We start from the raw sequence: 11,346 nt of genomic DNA on the forward strand, positions 1-11,346 counted from the left end.
TTGAATGCCATATTGCTACGAAACCGAAACCACGTCAAACTGCGTCAGATCGCGTCTCATAGAAGCTGAAAATTGTTGGGACCCACGTATAATACGAACCGCAAATTTTACATGGCAAAATTTGAAAAAAAATCTCGTATTATATGCGGGTTTTTACGGTATGATGAGGTGTTCAAGGTGGGGAGGCCTCAGACTCTGAGCTCCCCACGAGACAGATAGTCAAGTAGGGACTTCAGGATTCGGGTCCTCCTTTCAGAGACCCGATTTGGGTGTGTCCACTGTCCCATATTCGTGGGTCTTACGTCGAGTGGAAGGCCACCCAAGACATCCTCTGATGCCTGGCAAGAGCCGAGCATCCCCGTATCATATGATTGAGTCAGTGGATAGAGTTAGAATCCTTACATCGTTTACGGCTATGGTCAGGGGGTACTGCATATGGTTCTATTCTTCTAAGTACTAAGTTCAATGTGATATATAGTCCTAGGAGTCATTGCACCACCAGTACGAATACGGTGAAGTAGCACCATGTCTTTTCTGCGGAACACTTTTTCTGGAATAGGGTCGTAGTTAGCAGTCCACAGCTCCTTGAGTTCTTTTTGCCGCTTGTTTGTTCATGGCGAAACCATTCTCTAGGGTCATACTCTTCGGAGGATGAGTCGGATGGTCTAGTAGCATGCTGGGAGGATTGCGTTGATGTGGACGGGCTCGATGAAATTCTTCTCGTCTCGCATCCAGCTGTCTCGTGTGCAGCTTCATTTCCAGGGATCCCGTTGTGAGCAGGGACCCATCGGATGTCGAACTGAATGTTGTTTTCTTTCGTTAACCTGTTGGCTGTTTTGTAGACCTTGTCTATCGTGGGGCTGCAGGTGCAGCGATGTCTTTGGATTTCTCTGATGGCTGATTGAGAGTCTGTGTAGAGGATGAGTTGTTTGTTGCTGACGTTCAGCGCCTCGGTGCTGTGCAGCCCAAGCAGGATGGCATGAAGTTCCGCTATCTCAGTAGAGTCCCCAGACCTTCCCGCCGGGCTGGGCATGACCGAGTGGGCCAGGGGTGCCCTTTGAAAGCAGTGGTATATCGACGCGGCCCCCACCCACGTACCAGTAGGAGGGTTGGTAGATCCGTCGGTATACACCACTATGTTGTTTTCGTCTTCCAGAAGCTCTTGTAATTCCTGCCGATGTTGCTTGCCTTGCTGCTTTCGTCTTTCTTTGCCCCTTTTTGTATTCATATTTTGTGGGAAAGCTTTGGCGCCGGTTGTGAGATTGATGAGTTCCTAGGAGGCCTTGGCTCCGGAATGGGCTTCACAAATTTGATTGGGACGTCCAAGTATCTCGCAAAGGCTCGCTCTTCTTTAATGTGCTGGAGTCGTGGACGATGGGCTTCCTTTTGTTGTCGTAGGAGAACTTTGAATTCAGGGAGGTAGATGCAGTTGTGCAGCTCTTCTAAGCGAGCGTGCTTAGGTAGTCCAAGGATTGCCCTCCTCGCATCATTCAACAGACTTTGTAGCTTGAAGTGGTGCGCCTTTGTGAGCAGGTAGAAGTTTGCCGCATATGTCACTTTAGATACCAAGACCGTGGTGACAATCTTCTTGGCCACCCTTTTTCCGGCACCACCTAGCCTGTGTGAGATTCTACGTTTAATGATTAGTTCTTGTATGCAATTACGTAAGCATACAAATTTATTTTCACTAACATCGTGCTTAAAACTTAAACTTTTTACTTTGTCGACAAAATTTTAACATTTTTTACAAAAGATGTCTATAAAGTAAACAAAAAATAATGCCACAGTTGCAGTGCCCATTAAATTTCATTTACGAAAAACAATGAGTAAGCCTTTCCTTTTGTCTAATTACCTAACGACATTTTTTGTAATTGAAATTTATGACAAAAAATGAAATGAAGAAAAACAGGCTCTAAGCGCTTGAACCTCGACCTTCTTTAACATCGATAGACCGAAAATAATTTATAAAATATAACTATGCAGTGCACACAAATCAAACATTCTGGGAATACTCTCTAGGTGTTGGTAGATGTCGGCATGGCATTTTTTAAAATTACTTTTTTTTTCCAGGAATTTCTTTTTCTAGGTAGTGTCCCCCATGAAGTCGTATGATTTAACTTTTTCCAAACTTTTTCTTTATACATCCTGTACCGTGCTAAGACCTCATTCTAGCAGTTTCCTCAGTGGGGAACTGATCACTGAGTGTGTGTGTTCACCAGAACACTTCCTGCTACCGGTTCGGACATCGCTATTTGAATATTCCTCGCACAGCCCAGCGGGTTTTGCTATAAATTGGCACTGTACTCATTTTGAATGCAATGTAATCCCCTTCGAGGCTGCATTGACGAAAGATTTCGAAAATTTGGAACTGACTAGCATGCTTCTAAAGTGTTTTCGCCTTCCTTCCTTGTTCTGGCATCTTCTCAATCATGTATTTATATGACATATGCTTTGAGATGTCAGTTTCCGTTCTGTTAGGTGTTCCCAGTACTCTCTTGTTCCGTCTTCATGTTCCTGGCAGTTGTCTACCTGTTGCTTGGCTGTCTGCATCAGTATTTTCACACCTTAGGTGTCCTTGTTTTGCTGGAAAATTACTTTTGCTTGTTTTTGTGTAACACAGTTAGTATGTTTCTCTGCTTCACTGATGGCTAACATTCTTATAATTTTTATTAGAATGAAGAGGGTCGGTGAAGCCAAGTTTTAGTGAATACTAACTCAGCCATGAATTTTCTTTGGTTACAGGGTCCTTTAAATTGTTGCTGAAGGCATGTTTATTTTTCATTGTGTAATTAATTTCAAAGCCAATCTTTATTGCAATGATTTTTTTAAACTTTTATGTCGTTTGGCTTGAACAAAATCTGTGGATAATAAATATGTAATCAAACTTTTGTTTCACTGTTTCTCAGAAATAAAGGTCTGGATGGATGGATGTCAATGGCTCTTCCCTTTGTAACGGGCGGTAGCTTGCGCCAACTAGCCCAAGTCTAAAGAGACAAAAACGTGATTCCTCCCGTCTTAAGACCAATTTTTCTCCCCCTAACTATCACCAGGTAGTGTAGGATATCACAAGGATGACCTTTGGGGGATCGGGCAAAAAAACTAAAAAACATCACTCCCCTGCCTCTTCCCCCCGGCGAGGGAGTCGCCAATTTTCTTCTGGTCAAACCTTTTCGGCGTTACCCCAGCACCGGACCCACTGGGGCCGGAGTGGAGCCACGCGGGAGGGAGTCCCAATTTTCTGTTAATACTGCAGATTGGGCGAGTTGGTAAGGCATCATTACGAACCAGCACAAGTAGACAGTTATTCAAAATCCAAATACACAAAAAATACACTCACTTAGCGCTGTGTGAGTGTATTTTTTGCGTGTTTGGATTTTGAATAACTGTCTACTTGCGCTGGTTCGTAATGATCCCAATTTTCCTCTGTCCCGCCTGTTCCCAGCTGTGCTAGTTGGTTGTCCATCATTTAATTTTCCCTAGATAATTTCCACCAATCTTCTAATCGTCTCTTTGTCACTGTAATCCTTTTCTCTACTGTCCTTCCATCGTCGCCAGTGAAACGCAGGGCCCCGGCCAAATCCGTTACCCCTTCAGGGAGGGCAGGACGAAGCCCCGTGCACTTCAAAACCAAGTGCTCCAGTGTCTCGCTATCATTATGGCAGGCAGCACATATTGTGTCTGCCTCCTGAAATTTAGCCCTATACGTCCTCGTCCTCAAAACTCCCGTTCTTGCCTCGAACAGCAAAGCACTTCCCAGTGAAATGTCAAATAGATTTTCCTTTCTTATCTCCTGCTTTCGTGACCTGTACACTGTTACAGCTGATTTCTCCTGCATTCTCCCCTGCCACCATTTTCCTCTCTGCCTCGTTCACCGTCTTTTTCACTGACATAGTCTTTTCAGCTCCATCACCAGTGTGTAGATATTTAAATGTAAGCTTTTGGGTTTGGTCTGTCCATTTTGTGTTTAAACTTTTCATGTATAAATACCTGAATACCTTCCGTGCCCACCGCGTATCATCCATTTCAGTCAACCTTTGTTCAAATTTCAACTTACTAATTGCCTCCCTGCTCTCAACAGATGACCATCCCATGTCCCCCTGTACTCCCTCATTTGGTGTTTTTCCATGTGCTCCCAGTGCCAATCTGCCTATGCTTCTTTGTTGAATTTCTAACCCTGATTGAACCTCAGATTTCATGCACAGTACTGCATTGCCAAAGACAGTCCTGGTACCATCACTCCCTTCCATATACCTCTGACCACTTCATATCTGTTATAGTTTCATAGTGCCTTGAGCTTCGTAATAGATGAATTTCTTTTCCCTTTTCGTGTTACTCTAGATATTTCCTTCCCTCATTGAGCCAGACCCCTAGATATTTGTACTTTTCTATGTGTTCTATCACTGTCCTGTATCTCCAGGGGTTCCCCCTTCTCATCGTTGAAAACTATTATACCCGACTTGTCCCTACTGAATTTTAGTCCTAAACTGTCCCCTTCCCTGCTGCAAATCCTAATCAGTTCCTCTATTGTCTCACGGCTTTCTGATACGAGTACAATGTCATCTGCATACATTAACCCTGGCAATAGTTGATTTACTTTACGTCCTTCCTCCATGTAATTCAGGTCAAAACCTAGGTTGCACTGCTCTAATCTTTTTTCCATCTCACTGAGGTATATCATAAAGAGCAGGGGAGGCAATGGGCAACCCTGTCTAAGTCCTCTTTTTAATGCTGCTGGTTTTGTAGTTTCGGCTTCCCATTTTATAATCACCCTATTCTCCGTATAAACCCGTTCTAGGAACTTAACCGTGGTTCCCCCTAGGCCATACCCTTTTAGTTGGTCCCAAAGTTTTTCCTGATTCACATTGTCATATGCCCCTTTGATGTCCAAAAATGCTACTCATAATGGCCTTTGGCTTGTCATTGCTATCTCTATGCACTGAGTGATTATGAATAAGTTATCATCTAATCGTCTATCCATCCTGAGACCGTTTTGGAGCTCCCCCAGAATCTGCTTTCTCTCTGCCCATTCTTCCATTCTTCTTTTTACGATTTACATAGCTAGTCTGTATATTACTGAAGTTACTGTGATTGGTCGGTATGATTTGATACTGTCTTTATGTTTCCCCTGCCCTTGTATAATAATCTCATCCTGCTCAATTTCCAGTCACTGGGTATTTCCCCTCCCATAAGTATCTGGTCATTCACCTGCCTTAGTTTTAATTTGCTTGTCTGGCCTAGAACTTTTATCAGTCTCATTGGTATGCCGTCTGGACCTGTCGCAGTTCCAGCCGGAGCCCTTCCTTCTGCTTTCTCCCATTCCCCTATGGTCATTTCCTCTCCTTCTCTATGATCCTCCTCTTGTGTTGTGTAGATGCTATTATTCCCTATGGCCTGATCTGTTCTAATTCCGAAAATGCTGCTTCGAGTGTATGTCTAATGTATTCCCTTACCTCTTCCCCCTCTACCTTTGTCCCTTCCTATGTGATTAGTGTCTGCTGGTACCCCTCGGTCTTTTTTCCGTGTGCACTGATGTGTTCCCAGACCCTTTTTGCCGCATTCCTATCCTTTTGGTTTATCTCTATCATCCACTGGACCCCTGCCCTCCCAATTTCGGCCTGTATTAATGCTGATTGATGCCTCCCGCTTTTGTTCCTGAAAGTCCTCCCATCATGATGTCACTTCGGCTGGTGTGGTTCTCTTATTTTTGCCCATCTGTGTTTTCTAGATGCCGCTTGGCCTCTCGATATTGCTGCCTTAACCTCTTTATCCCAGCAGCTTTTGGGCTTGCGTTTATGTTTTCTTCCTCCTTGTCTGGTTCTATATTTCTCTAATCCTCTTTTGAAAGCAGTAACTAAGTCTTCATATGTCCATTCTCTTTCCGGTTGCTTGGATACTATGTTCTCGATTCGCTTAGATACGTTCTGTAATTGTTTATCATTTAAGTTATTTCTACCCTCGTTTTTAATTTTGCGTTTCTGATTTTACTGTGCCAAACCTGATCTTGATTCTCTTATGGTCGCTCCCCAGACTTTTAGAGCGCAGCTCTTAGGGGCCCGTTCCCGGCTTGAGCGGCGTCGGCGTCGCCGTCGCCGTCGGCGTCGGCGTCGGCGTAACCGCAACCCTCGTAACCCTCGTGAGGGTTACGAGGGTTACGAGGGTTAATCTCATGAGGGTTAACCTCACGAGGATCACGAGGGCCACGAGGGTTACTTACCCTCGTAACCCTCACGAGGGTTACGAGGGTTAGTTACCCTCAAAAGGGTTACCTTCACGAGAGTTACCCTCACGAGGGTTACTTACCCTCGTAACCCTCACGAGGGTTACGAGGGTTAGTAACCCTCATGAGGGTAACCTTCACGAGGGTTACCCTCACGAGGGTCACGAGGGTTATGAGAGTTACCCTCACGAGGGTCACGAGAGTTACCCTCACGAGGGTCACGAGAGTTACCCTCACGAGGGTCACGAGAGTTGCCCTCACAAGGGTTACTAGGGTTACCCTCACGAAGGTCACGATAGTTACCCAGGTCACGTGACCGCCCCTGGGGTCACGTGACCTGGGGATACCCCCGAGGTCACGTGACTCCCCTTTGACGTCATAGCCACTGATGACGTCATCAGTGACGTCACTGATTACGTCACCGGCATCCGCATCGTCATCGTCATCATCACTGATGACGTCATCAGTGACGTCACTGATGACGTCACCGGCATCCGTATCGTCATCATCACTGATGGCGTCATCAGTGACGTCACTGATGACGTCATCGGCATCGTCACGTGGCCCCAGGTCACGTGACCCCCCCGACGTCACGTGACGTCCCAAGGTCACGTGACTCCCACAAGGTCACGTGACTCCCACAAGGTCACGTGACCCCCAAGGTCACGTGACCCCCCGCCACCCGAGGTCACTTGACCCACCCCCTCAGTACCCTTCCCTCCTCCTCCTCAAGAGCTGCGCTCTAATTCGGCGTTACAGGGAGTTGTAAACGGCTTTCATTTTTTTGTGCTTTCCTCAACTATTCCCATACCACCAAGTCTGTTGTATATCTTCCGTGACATTAAACAGTAGTCGATAGTCAAGTGTGAGTTCTTTCTCTCCCATGTTATTTTTCCATCACATTTTACCTGGGCATTAACCAATACCAGATCAAGAGCTTCGCAGAACTCCTCTAACATCCTCCCTGTTGTATCCGTATGTCCATCAAAGTCTTCCAATTGTGCATTCATGCCCCCCGGGATAATTATTTCCTTGTTAGTGCCGTTTTCCCTAATGTCTTTCGATATGCATGTTTAGTGTTGTGTGTTTTCCTCCTTTGCATCACTCCCTGTTTTTAGATACACGGAACCCAGGATTGTGTCTAAACCTTCAATGTTACCTTTGATCCACATAAGTTCCCTGCAGTCCTCTCGTTCCCTTTCCCATTCCTGACCCTTCACTAAAATCCCTAATCTGCCTCCCTTGCGTTCCCCGTTGGCCCTGTTGCATCCCATCCAAAGATATCCCGGTATGTGTGGTGGTTCTTCCAAATCCCTCAGATGTTTCTGCTAATCCATACACTGCAAAGTTTTCGCTTTCTAATTGCTCCTCAATCTCCTCCCACTTTATTTTGTTCCTGCCCCCCTGCATATTTATGAAAGCTATTCTAAGTAGCTGCTTTCTCCTGTTTCTGCGTGGCTTCCGCCCACCCTCCCTGGGCACCTCCCCCAAACCCACTTCGCTGCTCTCCTCTACCCCTTTGCCCTCCAGTGTCCCTCTGATGTGCCCACCCCACCTCCCCTCTCCTACGGGCCTTTCGCCTTGCTCCTGGCAGGGTTCCTCGCCCTTAGAGCTTTGGGACCTCCTAAAGAAGCCACCGCCCTCCCTGCCATCCGCCACCCAATGGCCCTCCCCACGTAGGGGCTGAAATGGATACCGCTCCCTTCAAAAGCCTTCTCTCTGTTATTGCACACCTCCCAATTCATGTCCATCACCTCGAAACCCATCTCCCTTCCCAGTCTCCAGATGTCCCGGTTTGCGGCCACCACGGCTCTCAATGTGAACGCCCTGCCCCCTCACCTCTGGCACCGTGCAGACATGGATCTGTATATTGTCTGATGTCGCCCTCAAGTCCCTCACTCCCCTGCGCAACTACTTCCCCACCCCTCCCCCGTTCCCTCGTAATACATGGTTCAGCCCCCCGCTATCACCACAAAGTTTTGGCCTTCTTTTGTCTCCCATACTTTATCTTTCACCCCCTCAATCACCGCCCTCATTGTCTGTCCAGGCAACACCCCAATCCAGACCCTGGCGTCCCCCTTCACCTTTTCAGCTATTGCCCTTTTGCACCTTTCTATGTTGGAGTCCCCTGCTATGATCACGTTGCCCTCCATGTCCTGCCTACTCTCCATTAAAGCAGGGGCTTTGCCCTTTGACTTTTCCTTCCCTTTTCCCGTCTCTTCTCCTCCCGGCTTCAGTGCTTCTTTTTTACGTCCTCCCCCCATCCCTTTCTACGGCCGTGTCGTTCGCTGTGATGTCCGATGGCAAAAGGACCACCTCCAGATCTGCCAACTTCTCGTTTGCCTTTGCCAGCTTGTCATCCACTGTCTGTCTTTCACTTCTTTCCCTCTACAGTTCTGCCTCTAGCTTCACAATCCTTGACATCAGCTCTGTATTCTCTGCTTCCAGCCTGTCCTGTCGTGCGTTTAGGACGCACGTTCTACACATGAACTTTGTCATCCCTGCCTCGTCTACGCTATCAAACCTTGTGTCATCTATGTCCACTGACTTTTTGCAGTCACCACACTGTGTGTGTGTTCCCTTCCTCTGCCCGCCAAGTTCTCCCCCGTCCACCCCTTTGTTTTCGCCCTTCTCGTCCCTGAGCCCCTCCATAGCCTCCTTTATCTCCACCTCCATTCTCTCTCAAGCCTCCCGCTCTTTCCCGAGTTCCCCCCGCATCATCTCCAACATCCCCTTCACCTCATCAGCATTCACGCAGATCCGGCATTGGTACTCTTTGTCCGCTGCTTCCTCCACGCTCCCGAACGGGGTTTCCATGAGGAGGCTCCATCGTTCACAATTACCGCGTGCCACGTTGGACACATCCGGTTTGGCCCTATCTGGCTTGGCCTTGTCCGGTTTTTTTGCCATTCGCGCTCCTGTCCTCCCCAAAGCGTCCGCCCATAAATTTTAACTACACGTGTCCTGACACGTGACCCTACACTACCGCTGCAATCGCCTTCTCCCTACCCCTACATTCCTACTTCACCTCCTTGATGCTACTGCTCTGTTGAATCTACTTTATGCTAAAACATAAGAAGTACACTTAAAACCAAACCCAGATACAAATCAACAAATTTTCACTTAGCTTCGAGCTCCGGAATACGCGTTCGATCTCTGGATCTCAGACGCCAGGTTCAAGTTCCCTCAGTGTTGTTAACTTTTTCGTCTGCCATTGCATGCATACCTTAGCAATGTTGCCTTAACTGAATCATATGTGGCACAGGCAGAGTAGCTCTTTAGAAAGTTCCTACTTTGGGGGTCCGTATCGTGGAATTACGTTTCGTGGAAAACTTTTCGTGGACACACGTTTCATGGACACACGTTTCGTCGACAGTGTGACGTTTCATCGACAATCGTTTCGTCGACAGCACCACCGTAAAACGTTTCGTCGACAAACTTTTTTTTTTTTTTTTTTTTTGCGGTTCCAAAAGGAATGCCGGAAACTTAAGGTACATGTAAAATAATTTAATTATGACTTTGTTCTTGAGTGAGAGCGATGAAAAGGACATGCTGGATCGCGAAATGAACGGGGCAGCAGAACGAAGAGAACGAAGTGCGCAACGATATAGCCTCAACGAATACCGAACGACGCAATACATACCGAACGCCTCAACGGATCAGAACGTTTCTCAACAATGTAAATATTGTACATAAACCCTTTTATTCCTTCTCTTAACGCTATTTAACAGTACATGCGCTTGTAACAGATGAAAAAGACGATGTCTAGCGCAGTTGCTCTCCACGGTGAGCAACTGCGCTATCCTCTCGCTCTCATCCGTGTCAGATGGAAAAGCAAGAGCGCGCAGGACTTCCGAAAGTTACTGGAAGAGGAAAAGCGGTGGAGAAAAATATGCGTAGGCACAAAGCAAAACTTCGATCCAATGGTGGGTTGCGGAAAAGGGTGTAAACACTTTTTTTTTCTTCATATTGTTTATTTTGAAACAAAAATACAGCTTGCAGCCTTTCATTGCAACATTACAAGCCTAATACTTCAATTGAAATTAAGCGTGTGCATTACCCTCAATTATTCAAAAGGAAAAGTGATGCTGTGTTTTACTGGCTACTGCGGCTTATACGCGAAAAAACTGTTTAGTCACACTAGTTTCATCGTCATGTATCCTTAAGGGCCGATTAAAAAGGACATTACACAATAAGGGGGCTGTAAACAATGTCAAATAAAAATAAATAACAAAAGCACGAAAACCAATAACACTCGCACTACCGGGAGCGCGCTGCCCGCCAGTAAACCTAAAAAAAAGAAGAAAACTACTACATTGCAATGCAAAACATAAATAAATAAACAAACAAACACGATAATTGGTTACAGATAAATAAAACAGTACACGAAGTTTAGTCGCATTACACAAAGTAAACCATAATTGATATCGAATGTGCATATTAATCCATTATATAGCTTCTCTCGAGCAGCCGCCACACACACCGCTGTTACACGGGCACACTTAACTGCAGTTACGCTAAACCACAATTAGCGCACAATACTTGCCGACAACATTCTGCGGCGATGCAGTCAGAGCTATGGGCGAACGTGCGCTTGAGCATCTTGAGCATCCATCAAAGCAGTGCACGCGCTCTTTTCACTTCTTTTGATATAGCTGTCCGAGGGTATAGTGCGGCATCTGTGCTGCCACGTAACCGCAGTTAAAGCTGAGTTAACCGCGGTTAAGGGTGCCCGTGTAACAGGGGTATTAGAAAAAAGGGGACCAAAAGGAGGTAACAGACCACCTTTACCACCCTCCTCCCGGCCAGGGGGGAAGCGCTCCGCTTGTTACCTCCTCAGGCGCAGCGGACAGTAGGAATGCGGTGCTACAAGGTGAAGTTCGCCTCGAAGGGGCACCAAAGAGGTAAATATTACCTCCCAGAGGGTGCACGTGTTCGAGCACTGCCAAAGCCTGGGCGCTGCGATTGGCTGTGGAAAGGCGCAAACGAGTTCGCTAATTGGTCTCCTCGTATGACACGTCATTCTTCGCGCATGCGTGGGAGAGCTCTCGCCCGGCCGACCGGCGACGCTCCCGGTCATAACGGCATAACGGTCTTTCTTCTCGAACGTTCGACGGAGGCGTCCCTGC

Source organism: Ixodes scapularis, unplaced genomic scaffold, assembly GCF_016920785.2.
Source record: "Ixodes scapularis isolate PalLabHiFi unplaced genomic scaffold, ASM1692078v2 PGA_scaffold6__148_contigs__length_123643588, whole genome shotgun sequence".
Taxonomy (NCBI): domain Eukaryota; kingdom Metazoa; phylum Arthropoda; class Arachnida; order Ixodida; family Ixodidae; genus Ixodes; species Ixodes scapularis.